The 12,582-nt window shown below is 43.2% G+C and overlaps 1 pseudogene; it reads right to left on the reverse strand.

Annotated features, from left to right (window-relative positions):
- Positions 1-2,466: 2,466 nt before the first annotated feature.
- The window catches only part of LOC111572319 (potassium/sodium hyperpolarization-activated cyclic nucleotide-gated channel 2-like), a 35,726-nt pseudogene continuing 25,610 nt past the window's right edge, over positions 2,467-12,582 (reverse strand).

Genomic DNA, 12,582 nt, shown 5'->3' on the forward strand with positions numbered 1-12,582 from the left:
CTGTGAGTTCTAGAATATGCTATCTCTGCTCCCAGGCTTTAGCTTCATCCTCTATATTTCTCTCCTGTTCTTTTGGCCGGGGGCTTCATGGACATTTCTGGGTCGTCTGTAATGGGAAGTGTTTAGCGGAGCAGATGCATGGAGTGTTGCTCAGGCCAGCTGCTCCCAGAGAGCCCAGCAGACACCCTCCCAGCTCCTCTGCCTCCTCTCTCAGTTTTATGTTAAAAGCTTTTAGTACCTTTGAGCCTGGGAAGGGAGGAGTTTATGTCTTAGTTAGGACAGACAAAAGCCTTGTTTAAAGTTTAGCTTAATTGTTCTTTTGAAAACTGGAGTCTGGCACTTTTTCATAAAGAAACATTTAAACAGTCATAATGAAAAAGACAACCTTTTAGAATTATTGTTTAAGACATTGTATGTATGTGTAGTCTGTGCCCTTGTTACTGCTGTTGCCCTCCTCCCCTATCTTTTCCCCTAAGGTGAATTTTTCATTATATAATTTGCTGTTGTAAGCAAACCTACAGAATTTGATGAGAGATGCTGTTAAATACTCACACACGTGGAGTAATTTTTCTAAAGAGCTGTGCATCAATCGTCTTGATTTATATTATTCCTCAATTCAAATAAGGCATTTTGAACATCTGTCTTTGGTTGTTGCACTAAATATACAGTGTTTGGCACAATATTGCTAATAATTTAGATTTCTGTTCTAAATAAGTGACTGAAACAACCCCAGAGACAAATGCTAACATTTTAAATTAAATATTTTTTTTTAAATAGAATGACACAGCCTTTAGCAGGTCACGTGACCCTCCTCTCTTGTCGCTATCTGTGTGTTTTTCTCTTGATCATTTCAGCTTGACGCACTTCTCACTTCCTCCCCAGCCCACTGTCCAGCAAACTGTGATGTTACTGAGGCAGCCTGCGGCTGTGAGATGATTTACTGTAGCTCGCTCTGTCTTTTTCTGCTCTCTCTGTCTTGCTCACTGACTCATTCTTGGACTCAGAGTCTTGGACCAAATGCTAATCTTGGTATTCAGATTTGAGCTGTGTTTCCTCCAGATGTACCCACCAGAGCAGAGAGACATGGCCAAGGCAGCTCCAGCAGAGGGGACATGTTGGGGGCAGGAAAGGCGAAAATTTATGCATGAATGTCTTCCTTAGATTTCTGTGCACATTCACAAGAAACACTTGCAAATGTTACAGCAAACAACAAAGCGGCCCTGTTTTTGTGAATGCACGTTTTGCTTAGTGAGACGATCCGGGGGGGGGACACACAAATGATTTTTAGCCTCTAAAAATGGACAAAATAGGAGAGCGATGAAGATGGATGGGAAGGGATGAGGATACTAGTAAGGAGCTAAATAAGCAAATTGCCCTCTGGAAGTAAACAGCCAGGGGGGTTGTGCAGGAGATGCTGATATGATTAATTGAAGTAGGACAGCCAGGGACAAAGCAGAGGACCAGCACTGCAGAGGAAACGAGGTAGAGGACAATCCTCAGACATATACAGGATGAAACTATATACTCGCACTCATATAGCTTCACAACTTGGTGTAGTATCTGCCTGCAGCCACTATCAGTACATTGCTTCCTCATTGAATTACAATGAAATAGAAAGAGAGAGAGAGAACGAGTGTGTGTCGATAGAGCAAGAGAGAGGACATTATGTCACGTCAAGGTAAAAGTACGGACACGCACTGCGGATGGCCTCACCCACATTTGTACCAGCTACATGTAGATCTGAGGAGGCAACATGACTGGCTCTTGTGCCGAAATCTCACCTTGCATGTAATCTTAATCTTTCTATCTCAGTGTGTCATGCATAATCACTGAGCAGCCAGACACCAGTGTGTGTGTGTGTGTGTGTGTGTGTGTGTGTGTGTGTGTGTGTGTGTGTGTGTGTGTGTGTGTGTGTGTGTATGTGTGTGGAAAGGAAAGGATATAGACAGAGAGGGAATGGCTGGATGCTGCTCCCAGGCTGCCAGAGGAGTGTGTCCTTGGACTGCCCTCATCTGTGACGCACACACCCATCCACCCTTTCTCACACACACTCCTGCCACTGGTTCATTTACTCTCTCTCTCTCCGTTAGACAAATACAAAACTGGGGCTTGCATGTACATGCACACCCTCTTAGGTACTGGAAAAATTTCCCTTACTGCTGTGTGGTGCCATGTGTTGGTGTTCACATGCACATACACACACACACACACACACACACAAGCGGAAAGCTCTTAGGCTGAGCTCAGACATCTCATCAGAGATGCAGCAGAGCTCCTGTCTGCAGAGAGAGAAAGATCTCATCTGATGTGGGGTAGGATGTGGGTGGAGGGGTTGGCTGCTGATTAATAAGATTGACGTGTGTGTGTTTGCGTGCACGTGTGTTACCTGGTATATTTTACAGCTTCATACACACATAGCATTCGAAGCAACAGAGACGCAGACAAATAAAAGTCCACACGCAGATATAAGTATGCCAATGCGCTCATCTTTTTATTGCACAACAATGTATCGTCTGTTTACGAACGCTTAAACAACATTGCCACTGACTGACAGACCAGCTTATTGAGAGAGACCAGGGTGTGGCTCTGTGTTCTCGGCCAGCAGAGGTGGTGGACAAGACAGCCTTTTTAGACACAGGTTCAAATCAGCCCCACGCCTTTGCCACGAGCCGCACATCTCAGACAAAACATCATCCCAGGCAACCGCCCTCTTGATCCTTTCAGATTGACTTGATAGCACCGTGGCTCGGGCTGGGAGCTGAATTGTCCCCGGATTTAGAGACATCAACTTAGACAGAGCTGGAGTTCTGAAATACCTTATTGTTAAGAGCAAAAGCCGAGCACAGCCTGAGATGGTTGCAGACTGGCCTCCAAAGAGAGAGACAGAGAGAGAACACATGCTGTGTCCGATATCTGTGCTGTTGTCTACATGGTGCTGGTAAAGTGTGTCTGGATGCCCACACTGAGCTGCTCGTGCAGGCTGTGGAATGCTACTAAGTCTAGGGATGTGCTAGAGTAATTTCTAAGAGCAATACTGTGTTTGTTGTTGTGGTTTTTTTTTTTGGTGGTTTCCTTTTTTGTAGAACAAATGTAATCATGACCATTTAAGACTCTCCAGCTTGTGCTGGCATCTCTCTCAGCTTCATGTGGGTGTCAAACCCCTAAATGGCATCATATTCTCAAGTGGGACCAACATTATAGAAGGAAAGGCACAGGAACACACACACGCACACACAAACTCAAGCACACAGAGTCCTGAAGCAGAGAGAAGGCTTAGGTAAGCTAAGCAGGCTACAGTAGCTACGACACAAAATTTTAACGGTTAGACTAAATAAAATCATTGTACAGTAGCTGGTACACGACAATGTCTAGATTTGAAGGTCCCACTAAGAATCATACACAGAACTCTGCCTAGATAAGAAAAATACAAGCATGCACTCTGCTATTATCTGTCAAGGTAACTCAACCGGGGGTCAAGCTCGTGACTGCTGTGGTTCATGAGTCAAATTCAGCCTTGGAGAGAACTTTTTTTTTCTTTCTTTAATGGCAAACACCAGATCAGTGTGCAACCAGCATCAGAGTGAAAAGAACTGTGCAACAGTATAGTTTGAGAACAGTTTTCCAGCATGTGCACAGTCTACTTTTGTTACTCTATTGATATTGTGCAAACATCTCCACAGTTTTAATTATTACTTTCCATAATTTTTGGCTCTTTGCAGCAAGCAGGTCATCTAAGCTAACGTCTAGACTGCCGATATCCACCAGAAGCCTGTCAGAGCTCACCCTCTCACTGTAGAAAATGTTTCTTATACAGCAGGTTGTGGTAAAAACACAACAATGTGCCCCACATCTCTGTGTATACCATATGTACAGAACATGAAAGTACAGAGTACAGCGCGCATGGTGTTGGAAGGCTCAAACCAACAAAAATGTGCAATTTTGTGTTTCCCGTATCAGGGAAAATTATATATACTGACATTGTCATTGTAATTCAGCAATACTAGTCTTCATCTAATGGTTTTTTACATATATTGCAAGTTGAAAATAAAAACACATATTTGCATTTTTACAGGCACATACATACCACAAAAATAGACTATGTGGAAACTAGATGTACTAGGCACAAGGTATATACAGTCCGTGTGCATGGGGCACATTGTAAAAACAAATTTTAAAACAACAACCAAATGAAATATACCAATAAATCAAAGACAGTTTCACAAACAAAAATAATACCCTGATTTGCTAACATATCAACACCAAGGCATTCAGTACCCTTAATATCTGGTACAGCAAGAATGAGAGGTTTGAAACTTAGATATTCTCAATAATTGTCAGTCAGTGTCAAACATGTATGAGGGGATTTCAATCCCACTTCACAGCAAGGTCCAGAAGAAGAACCAATAAACAATCACACTTTGAACCCACCGTCATCAGGCAAACACAGCGCTATGTCACGCACACACAATTTGTCGACAGCGGCTCCAAGTCAACTGACTGAACACACTTGTGACAGACACAAAACAGATTACTGACAGAAGTATGTGCTTGGCCAGAGCTGTATCAGCATCATGGCTGCGGGTTCAAACAGAGTGGTACTGATCAAAGTGTCTGGGATGCCATCCTTTGAGTGGGAGTGAATTACACACTACATATCTTACTGGATGGATGCAATGAAACAGAGACGGTGGCTGATATTGCCTGAAACATTAGCTCTTTGACTCTCCTTCCATCTTGCTCTCATTGACTGTGGACTCATTCAAATAATATCAGCACAGTCCTGATAGCAGCTTAATAGGGCAAACTCTGGTATTAGCACAAAGGAACAGGGAAGAGGACCAATTGATTGCACTGGAACAGTATTGAAGCACACAACAGCCACTGACTCAAATGGACTTCATTCACAATCGTATTGGCATTTTGGCATGTACCTTTCCCATAGGAAAAAAGCAATACAAAGTTCCCGTGTTGCTGATGAAGCGGGTCACGGCATTGTAACCCAGGTATGACAAAGAACAGGGTTTAGTGCATGTTATTGATCAAACACAAAAGGGAAAATGTGGGTTCTCTACAGTAACGATGAGCCAAGATTTACAAGCCATATAATGAAGCCCTTGGATAAAAACAATCACCTACACCTTGTTTCAAGATTTAAACAGCTCTCAGGATTGGAGATCAAAACCAAACAGCAGAGAGTTACACTAATGACAATCTAAGTGTTATCCTCCGTGCTTTTCCGAGCCAATCAAAATTCAAGGGGAATCTTTCAGCATGGTTAAATCAACAAGTTGATTATGGGAGGATAGACAAGTCTACATAAATCAATGGAAAGCCACGCAGCGGCAATCAATACATCTCTCTGGAAAGGTAGCAAACCTGAGTGAAATGTCCATCGCATTGATTTTACAGTTTGGCTCCGGATCGATGTTCCGAGCTGAAAAAGTTGGTTGCCGTGTTTGTTTAGCACAATGAATCAGCTGCCTATTTTGTTTCCCAATTAGATTCACTTTTCATCCTTACAGTTTAACCAGATAATGGGTGCGGGAGAAGTACTGCAACCATTTTAAGAGAATAGAGCATCGATTTTCATTTTGATGACAAGGTTGTAGTGCAACACAAGGTGCTTAACTGGATGTCCTCAGTGCTCGCTTTGGACCGAGGAGTTCAAAGTGGTTCGCTCTCGCTCAACTTCAATAGATAAACGGAAAAAAAAAAGAAAAGAAATAATCCTCTCCTGTTAGATCTAGGGATTGGGTTGTAGCATACAGGTTAAATACAGCAACGTTCAACCCAGAGAAGCATCATCAAATCTAAAAAGATCACACAGACACTCAGCAACACATACAGCAATCCCACAACCCCTTTGCATCATAAAAGCCTCTTTAAATCTCTGTCCCTTTATTTACATGGCAGTTTATATCTGATTAGCTGTCTTCCTTCTCATATGGCATACATTCAGCAGGAGAAGGAGCTTAGGTTCAACAGTATCTTTAGAATAAATGTAACCAAAGCCTCAACCCAATCCCAGAATTTGAACTGAGGGATTGTTATGGATCGAAATGTTGAGACATTCACAGGAGTTTTGGGGTGAAATGGGGCACACAGAGACTTCCATATGGAGCAAATACTTTTTTTTTTTTTTTTTTTTACAAGTGAGGCGTTGGTGCCCATCCTAACCCACCCAGCCAGCCCCGTTCATCTTACAATTTGATATCTTAAAATGGGCTTTAAAGTGACGTTTTCGAGGATCTGACTTGCTGAACTCAAGCATGGACTCCTCCTGTGACTCTAAACCAGTTTGAAGCAGTTTGTCCCGTCTGTTTTAAAAGGAAAATGACACTGCATGTTCTTTCATTCCCACAAACATTTTTGGTTAAGGTAACAACATGGTCACTGGATTACAATACCTCAAGTGAAGCCACAATAGCTGCTGGATTCTTTAAGATTTCACATTGAAAAGAAAAACAAAAGGAAAAAGAAAGAAGTTCACTTTCCTGTACAGCATATGTATAGATATTTATATTCATATATATTTATATATAGGCGGGGTAGAGTATTGCAGAATTATATTGCATGTGTTAATCAATAAACCTAGACAGAAACAAGCAAGTATACAGTATGGGTTGTTCACAAATGTTTCCTTTCGATAAAGCTCAGATTATTTAACCACCTTTGCCTTCTGGGTTACAATCAGTGCGCCAAACAAACAGCTGACCGCTTTCCAGATGTTTCATGAAAGCAGGTCAGTGCCGCCGTCAGCATGTCAGACCAATCGTGCTTGACAAAGCAGTGTAGACAGTGTGAGTCCATTCTCTGAAAATGGAACCAAAACGTATCAACAAACTCACGCACACAAACTTACACCCACATATATACATACACACAAACCAAATATATGGCTTCTAACGTTGAATCAAGGCAGTTAAATAAATGGCATTTTCTTCTATGTTTCTTTTTTAGTTGATACAGACACGACCAGACTTGGTGTTCAAGCTCAACTTTGGTTTGGGTAGATACAATGAATATAATATCCTTCCGTACTTTTTTCATCAACTATTTACACATCGATGTAAGATCGACCAGCGGTCTAAAACACTATTTCCACTACTATTTTAAACAATATGAAGAGCGATGTGTTCTTTTGCTACAACAGCTTATACAGAAAAATTACACTCAAAACACTTTTGAACGCTTAAAATGTCATTGTCATTTGACCTCAAGTCCCTGATTTTCATTTTTAAGTCCAGCGCCTGCTAGATTGCATTGCATGGATTCTACACAGTATGCAATAGTTACATTAATCGTACTTTTCTTCATATCTTTACAGTAAAGACAGCGATATACAGTAGGTGTTTGGAAGCAGAGTGAAAGGGGTGATACTAAGACTAAAGGTGCTGGCACAGTAGACTAGACCAGTCCAACCTTAAGTTATACTAGTTTAATTGTATAGACTCCTCCTAGCCAAAGTGTCTCAAGACTTTGAGTAGCTCTTTTCCTTCTGCTGACACCAGCACACAGTGCATCCAGGTCGAATGACTGGTGGCGCTGGCAGCAGCTGATTGGTCATGTAGCAGGCTGATAGATCAGCTGGATTGACCTAAACCAAACAGATTCTCCTACAAAAAAGGCCTCTTTCCTGAACTCTACCAGGGTCACAAGTTGGAAGACAGCCGGGATCTGGCAGAGTCTAGCTCTGGAAGGCTGACAATTGAATCTTTCTTGGGAACTCCAGATTCTGGAGGTCCTGATCCAGCAGCTGCTGCTACTGCCCCCATTCCAGCAGGTCCACCGGGAGGAGGTGTGGAGGCAAAGGCCACCCTCTGTTGGGCACCCGCTGATCTCCCCACCCCCGAGGGCCCTGGCATACTCGGGTGAGGAGGCTGTGGGGGGCCAATGGAGGTGTTGGAGACGCGGGTGGAGGGCGGAGGACTGGGGGCTGCGGAGGCAGCTTGTGGTGTTCCCTCCTGAGGGAGTGAAGGCTGGGAGGCAGACAGGGCTCGGGTATCCTGACTCAAGCTGCCCGTATGAAGGGAGTGGGTGCTCTTGTGTGAGGCAGGCCTCTGCTGGGTCTGTGTGGGGCTGGGTGCATGGTGCTGTACTAGGGACAACTGGGACCCGGAGGGTCCTGCGCTCGCCATGTACTGGAAAGTCCGTCCTGTAGCTGCCAGCGGGACTTTGGACCGGTGGGCTCGAAATTGCAGATCCAAACGCCCCTCCGAGCGTCTGAGGGGGTTGAGACTGAAGAGGAGACATGGAAACCGGACTGGACAGGTTCTGCATAACCTGAAACCTTCGCACCATACGAGGGGACTGCAGAGTCCCTGGACCCACCAAAGGACTCGCCATCTGAGGACAGAAGCTCATGGCCACAGCTTGCTGGAGGGTGGCGATAGCAGAGCCTGTGGGCGGCTGACCAGGAGGAGCAAAGATGCCGCCGATAGAGGGGGTCATAGACATGGCCCGCGGCCGCTGCAGGTCCACCAGCTTCACCATCTCACGGTCGTACTTGACGATCTCCTGGATCATCTCATTCTCCTGGTTGTTGAAAACACCAGAGTTGAGATCATGCTGAACCTTGTGCATCAGGATGGAGTTTTTTTTACCTGCAGGGGGAAATGAAAACATGGACTAATTATTAAAGGCAAACTTAGGGAGCAGAAAAGAGAAAAGGACAAGACAGGGATAAGCTGAACAAAGTGTAAATACATGGAAATAGGAGGGTTTAAAAGAGAACAATATGAGTTACATATAGCATATGATGTCCTTCAGACAAGGTACATTCTCCAGCAGGACAAACCCTGAGGAAAGTGGATGTGTCACCCTGTACTGTCATCTACTGTTACAGTGTCCTGTGTCATTCTGAGGGAACAGTGCAGCTCATTTTACTGCCTATTTCAACATTAATATTCTGTAAACATTTCCTTTTGTTTTCTGTGCAAGAGATTCGTTTCACAGCTTTTTAATTAAAAAGGGACTCAACTGCAGAGACTTAGTTGTTGATACATAGCATACAAATGCTACATGCCTTCATACTGCTAGTCATATGTCTGACAGCATAAATGTACCCATAAGTCCAGCTCACGAAGGAACATTTCCCACGTTCCAATTTAATCTTCTTATTTCCGCTCTGCTTTGAATCTGAAATTTTGCTTTGATATTATTTGTTTTTTTGTTACCTATTCGATCTAGACGGTCAATGGCAACAGTCTCGAAGGCTCGTCTCATCATAGGATATTCTTCCAGCACCTCATTGAAGTGGTCGACAGACAGTGAGTAGAGCCGACAGTAAGTCTCTGCTCGCACGCTGGCTGTTCGCCGACCTCTCGTCAATAAACAGATCTCTGAAACAGGGAAAGAGAAAATGCAACCGCTTAAAAAAACAAAGGCAAAAACAGCATCACCAAAAAAATCGTGTAAGAGTAAAAAAAATGTATCTCCAAACCTCCAAAATAAGAGCCATCGGAGAGCTTCATTGCAAGGGTTCCCTTGGTAATGACGCTGCAGACTCCATGCTGGATGAAGTACATTTTCTTGCCAATGGTGCCTTCTCTTATAATGTAATCGTGGGGCTGGAACACCTCAAAACGTAGCTTAGTCAGCATGGCTGTTACAAAGTTTGGCTCTGCGTTGGCGAACAGTGGCATCGATGCCACCAGCTTGCGACAGTTGAAGTTGACAATTTCCTAAGAAAAGGCACAAAGTTTGGTGCAAACACAAACAGTCAAATGTGTAAATCAAGTGTTTCCTTCTGCATGCAACAAGGTAAGCGTGTAAATCTATCTTGTATCTCAGAAAGAAAATCCTTGCAACATACAGTAGTAAAATTGCACACTGAGATTAAATGTCTTATTCTTCAGTCTCACCTCTCTGAGAGGCTCGCTGAGTTCTCCCAGGATACTCTCTTCGTCAAACATCTTGCCCTGGTATCTGTGCTCGTAGTAATCATGGATTTTCTGTCGGAAGTCAGCAGGTAGCTTGTGGAAGGACATGTACTGCTCCACTTGTTTGTACTAAGAGAGAGTGGGATGGACAGGGATGATGTTCTGTTAATGCAGTGCATGTACTTATCTTGAAAACCAGGCAGAAAAAAAATGTTTTTGTCGACCCGCTGTCAGCTATTGCATTAAAAGGCCTAATCAGGATGGAATAGGGGCTGTAAATTAGCAAGATGCTTATACTGTAGTGTGCACTGTATGTCAGCATTGTTTAATTATGTTCTCTCTGTTAGAGGGTCATTTTGGTGATATTTTAAATTTATATTGTTTTTAACTTAATACCAGAAAACCACTAAAAGCAGCAAATCATTGATCCGATTAACAAGGATTAACCATATGTTAGGCCTTGTTCCTCTGTGTCAAAGACATTGTTTTCCCTAAACCAACGTGCATCAATGCAACAGGTGACATGTTCTCGTATTACAGTGCATTATAGCTTAGTCTGAGTGAATTCTAAACATACTGTCTTGGCGCTGTGAATACTCATTCAAACACCAACTTAATCTGCCACTAAAAGAGTCCCCAAAAATGTACATGCAGTCCTGTTAGGAGTAAAAAGCTAAAAACTGCAGAAGTTTGTGACCTGCTGTCAATTTTCGGTCTTTTCAAGGGATTCTTGACAGTAAGAAAAACATAGAATATGGTCAAACTCATCCTTTACATAAAGTAGGACGAAGGGCAAAATAAATAAATCACATGTAAAAAGCCACCAACCTTTTAAAAATGCATGTAGTGTTCATGCAAGTTCAGCTTGTTACGCTTGTTTGAAAGCACACGGGATCAGATCATGTGAAAAACAGTGCACAGGTCATGATACAACAGTATTGTATTCCAGCCGCATTTCTTCCACCGTGTCAACAAACACAATACAAATAGCCACACGGCTGAAATGAACACAGTCGCCCTTCGATCAGTGGTACCTAGAAGTTAATCGATGGCAGATCAATAGAAAGTGAAATGTTCAACACGGCGGTAACACAAACAATCAGCTTCTATTGTTGGGATATGCTAATCACAATCCATCCAAACTGACCGCTGAGAAACCAAAAAGTACGTGTCCGGGCTGCAGAGGAGGAAGTGATAGATGTGGCGGTAAACAGAACAGACAGTGAATGGTTGAGAGAAGAAGATTTCTCCTTGTATTTGGCTGTCAGACTGTGTGCACTTCAACCCAGCTCAAATGTAAAGCTTCATGAGAGCACAGCTCAACCCAGAACCTATAAAGCTGTCCAAAACATAATTTTGAGAAGTCAGCGGGCTGGCAGATATTGTGTAGTCACAACTTTCAGGAACTGAGGAAGTCATCATCCCACATCTGTCCCGGCGGTCCAAAAGCTCTGAAAACTGTCCACTGGCATCAGCTAACATCCCCTGACATCAGCTTCAGCAGCTTCAGAGGAGCAGGACCGGGCCCACACCTATGAGGTCCCCGGTTCACTGCTGCTGCAGACAACATCGTGTCAGCAGTTGTGCGTCCTGTCAGAGGCCCTGAGCAAAACAATGAGGGCCACCTGCTCAAACACTGTTACAAGCTCCGAATCCTCAAGAGCAGCATATAAATTCCTAAACTGAGAATTGTTTACTATCAGAAACAGACGGCACAGCTCTCTGTTGTCAAAGGAAAGGCACATTTGGCAAACAAAGATTTTAAGCCGTACACAACTGAATGCGTGTATGTACACAGGGAGAATCTCTGTCTCAGATCCTCACAGCACAGGGCAATGAAATCTGCACTTTTTTTATTTCCTGGCTTTATGACAGCAGTGCAGCAGTTGTAATATCGTACAGAAAAGCTTCCGAGTCACACACTAAGTCGAGATCTTTGGTCGGGTATGATTTCAGCGCTGTTGATTTTGTCTGTCTAAAAGCAAGATTATGCAAAAACTTCTGAGCTACATTTAGTGAACCTTAGCACAGAGGTGGAGGATGGGCAAAGGAAGACACCATTACATGCTGTGGATTCAGATTTATTTTGTTTAAAACTGCCAAATCGAGCATTAGCTTGCTGGAGGACTGCACTCGAGATGATTTTGTCTTTGAACTAGACAGACTGTGAGCACCATTTCATTCAACATTTTGGTGCATTCTTAGATCTTTGCTGCAGCAGATTGGATATGAAATGAAACAATACTTGGTAGTAAAAGGCTTAATCAGATAAACTATGGAAGAATAGCTAGAACCGAACGTAAATCTGCACAACATCTTCCTCTTTCCTACTGAGATGCTAATCTTTTGCTGTCAATGACAGGCTTTAGCGTTTGACCTGTAGGTAACAGCAGATGTCTGGCAGCTTCCTGGTGATGCTCTGCCAGGTTTTCACACAAGCCAGCTTCAGCACATTTCAGTTACTTTCTACCTTCAGTCTTAGCGAATGAAGCACATAGAATCACAAAGGAAGATTGGTGACTGAGCTGCTAGTCGAGAGCTTTTCTGTTTCTGTCCCTCTGGCTGCACATTTATTAATATTATTCAGGTGAATTGTTGAATTTAGCATTCACATTCTTGTCAGGTGGAGGCATAATAAATGCGTAATAATTTAACTAACACTAAAGATGGCCTCAGCTGTATGTGTGCTATGCTTTTAGCT

This window comes from Amphiprion ocellaris, chromosome 10 (assembly GCF_022539595.1).
Source record: "Amphiprion ocellaris isolate individual 3 ecotype Okinawa chromosome 10, ASM2253959v1, whole genome shotgun sequence".
Classification (NCBI taxonomy): Eukaryota; Metazoa; Chordata; class Actinopteri; family Pomacentridae; genus Amphiprion; species Amphiprion ocellaris.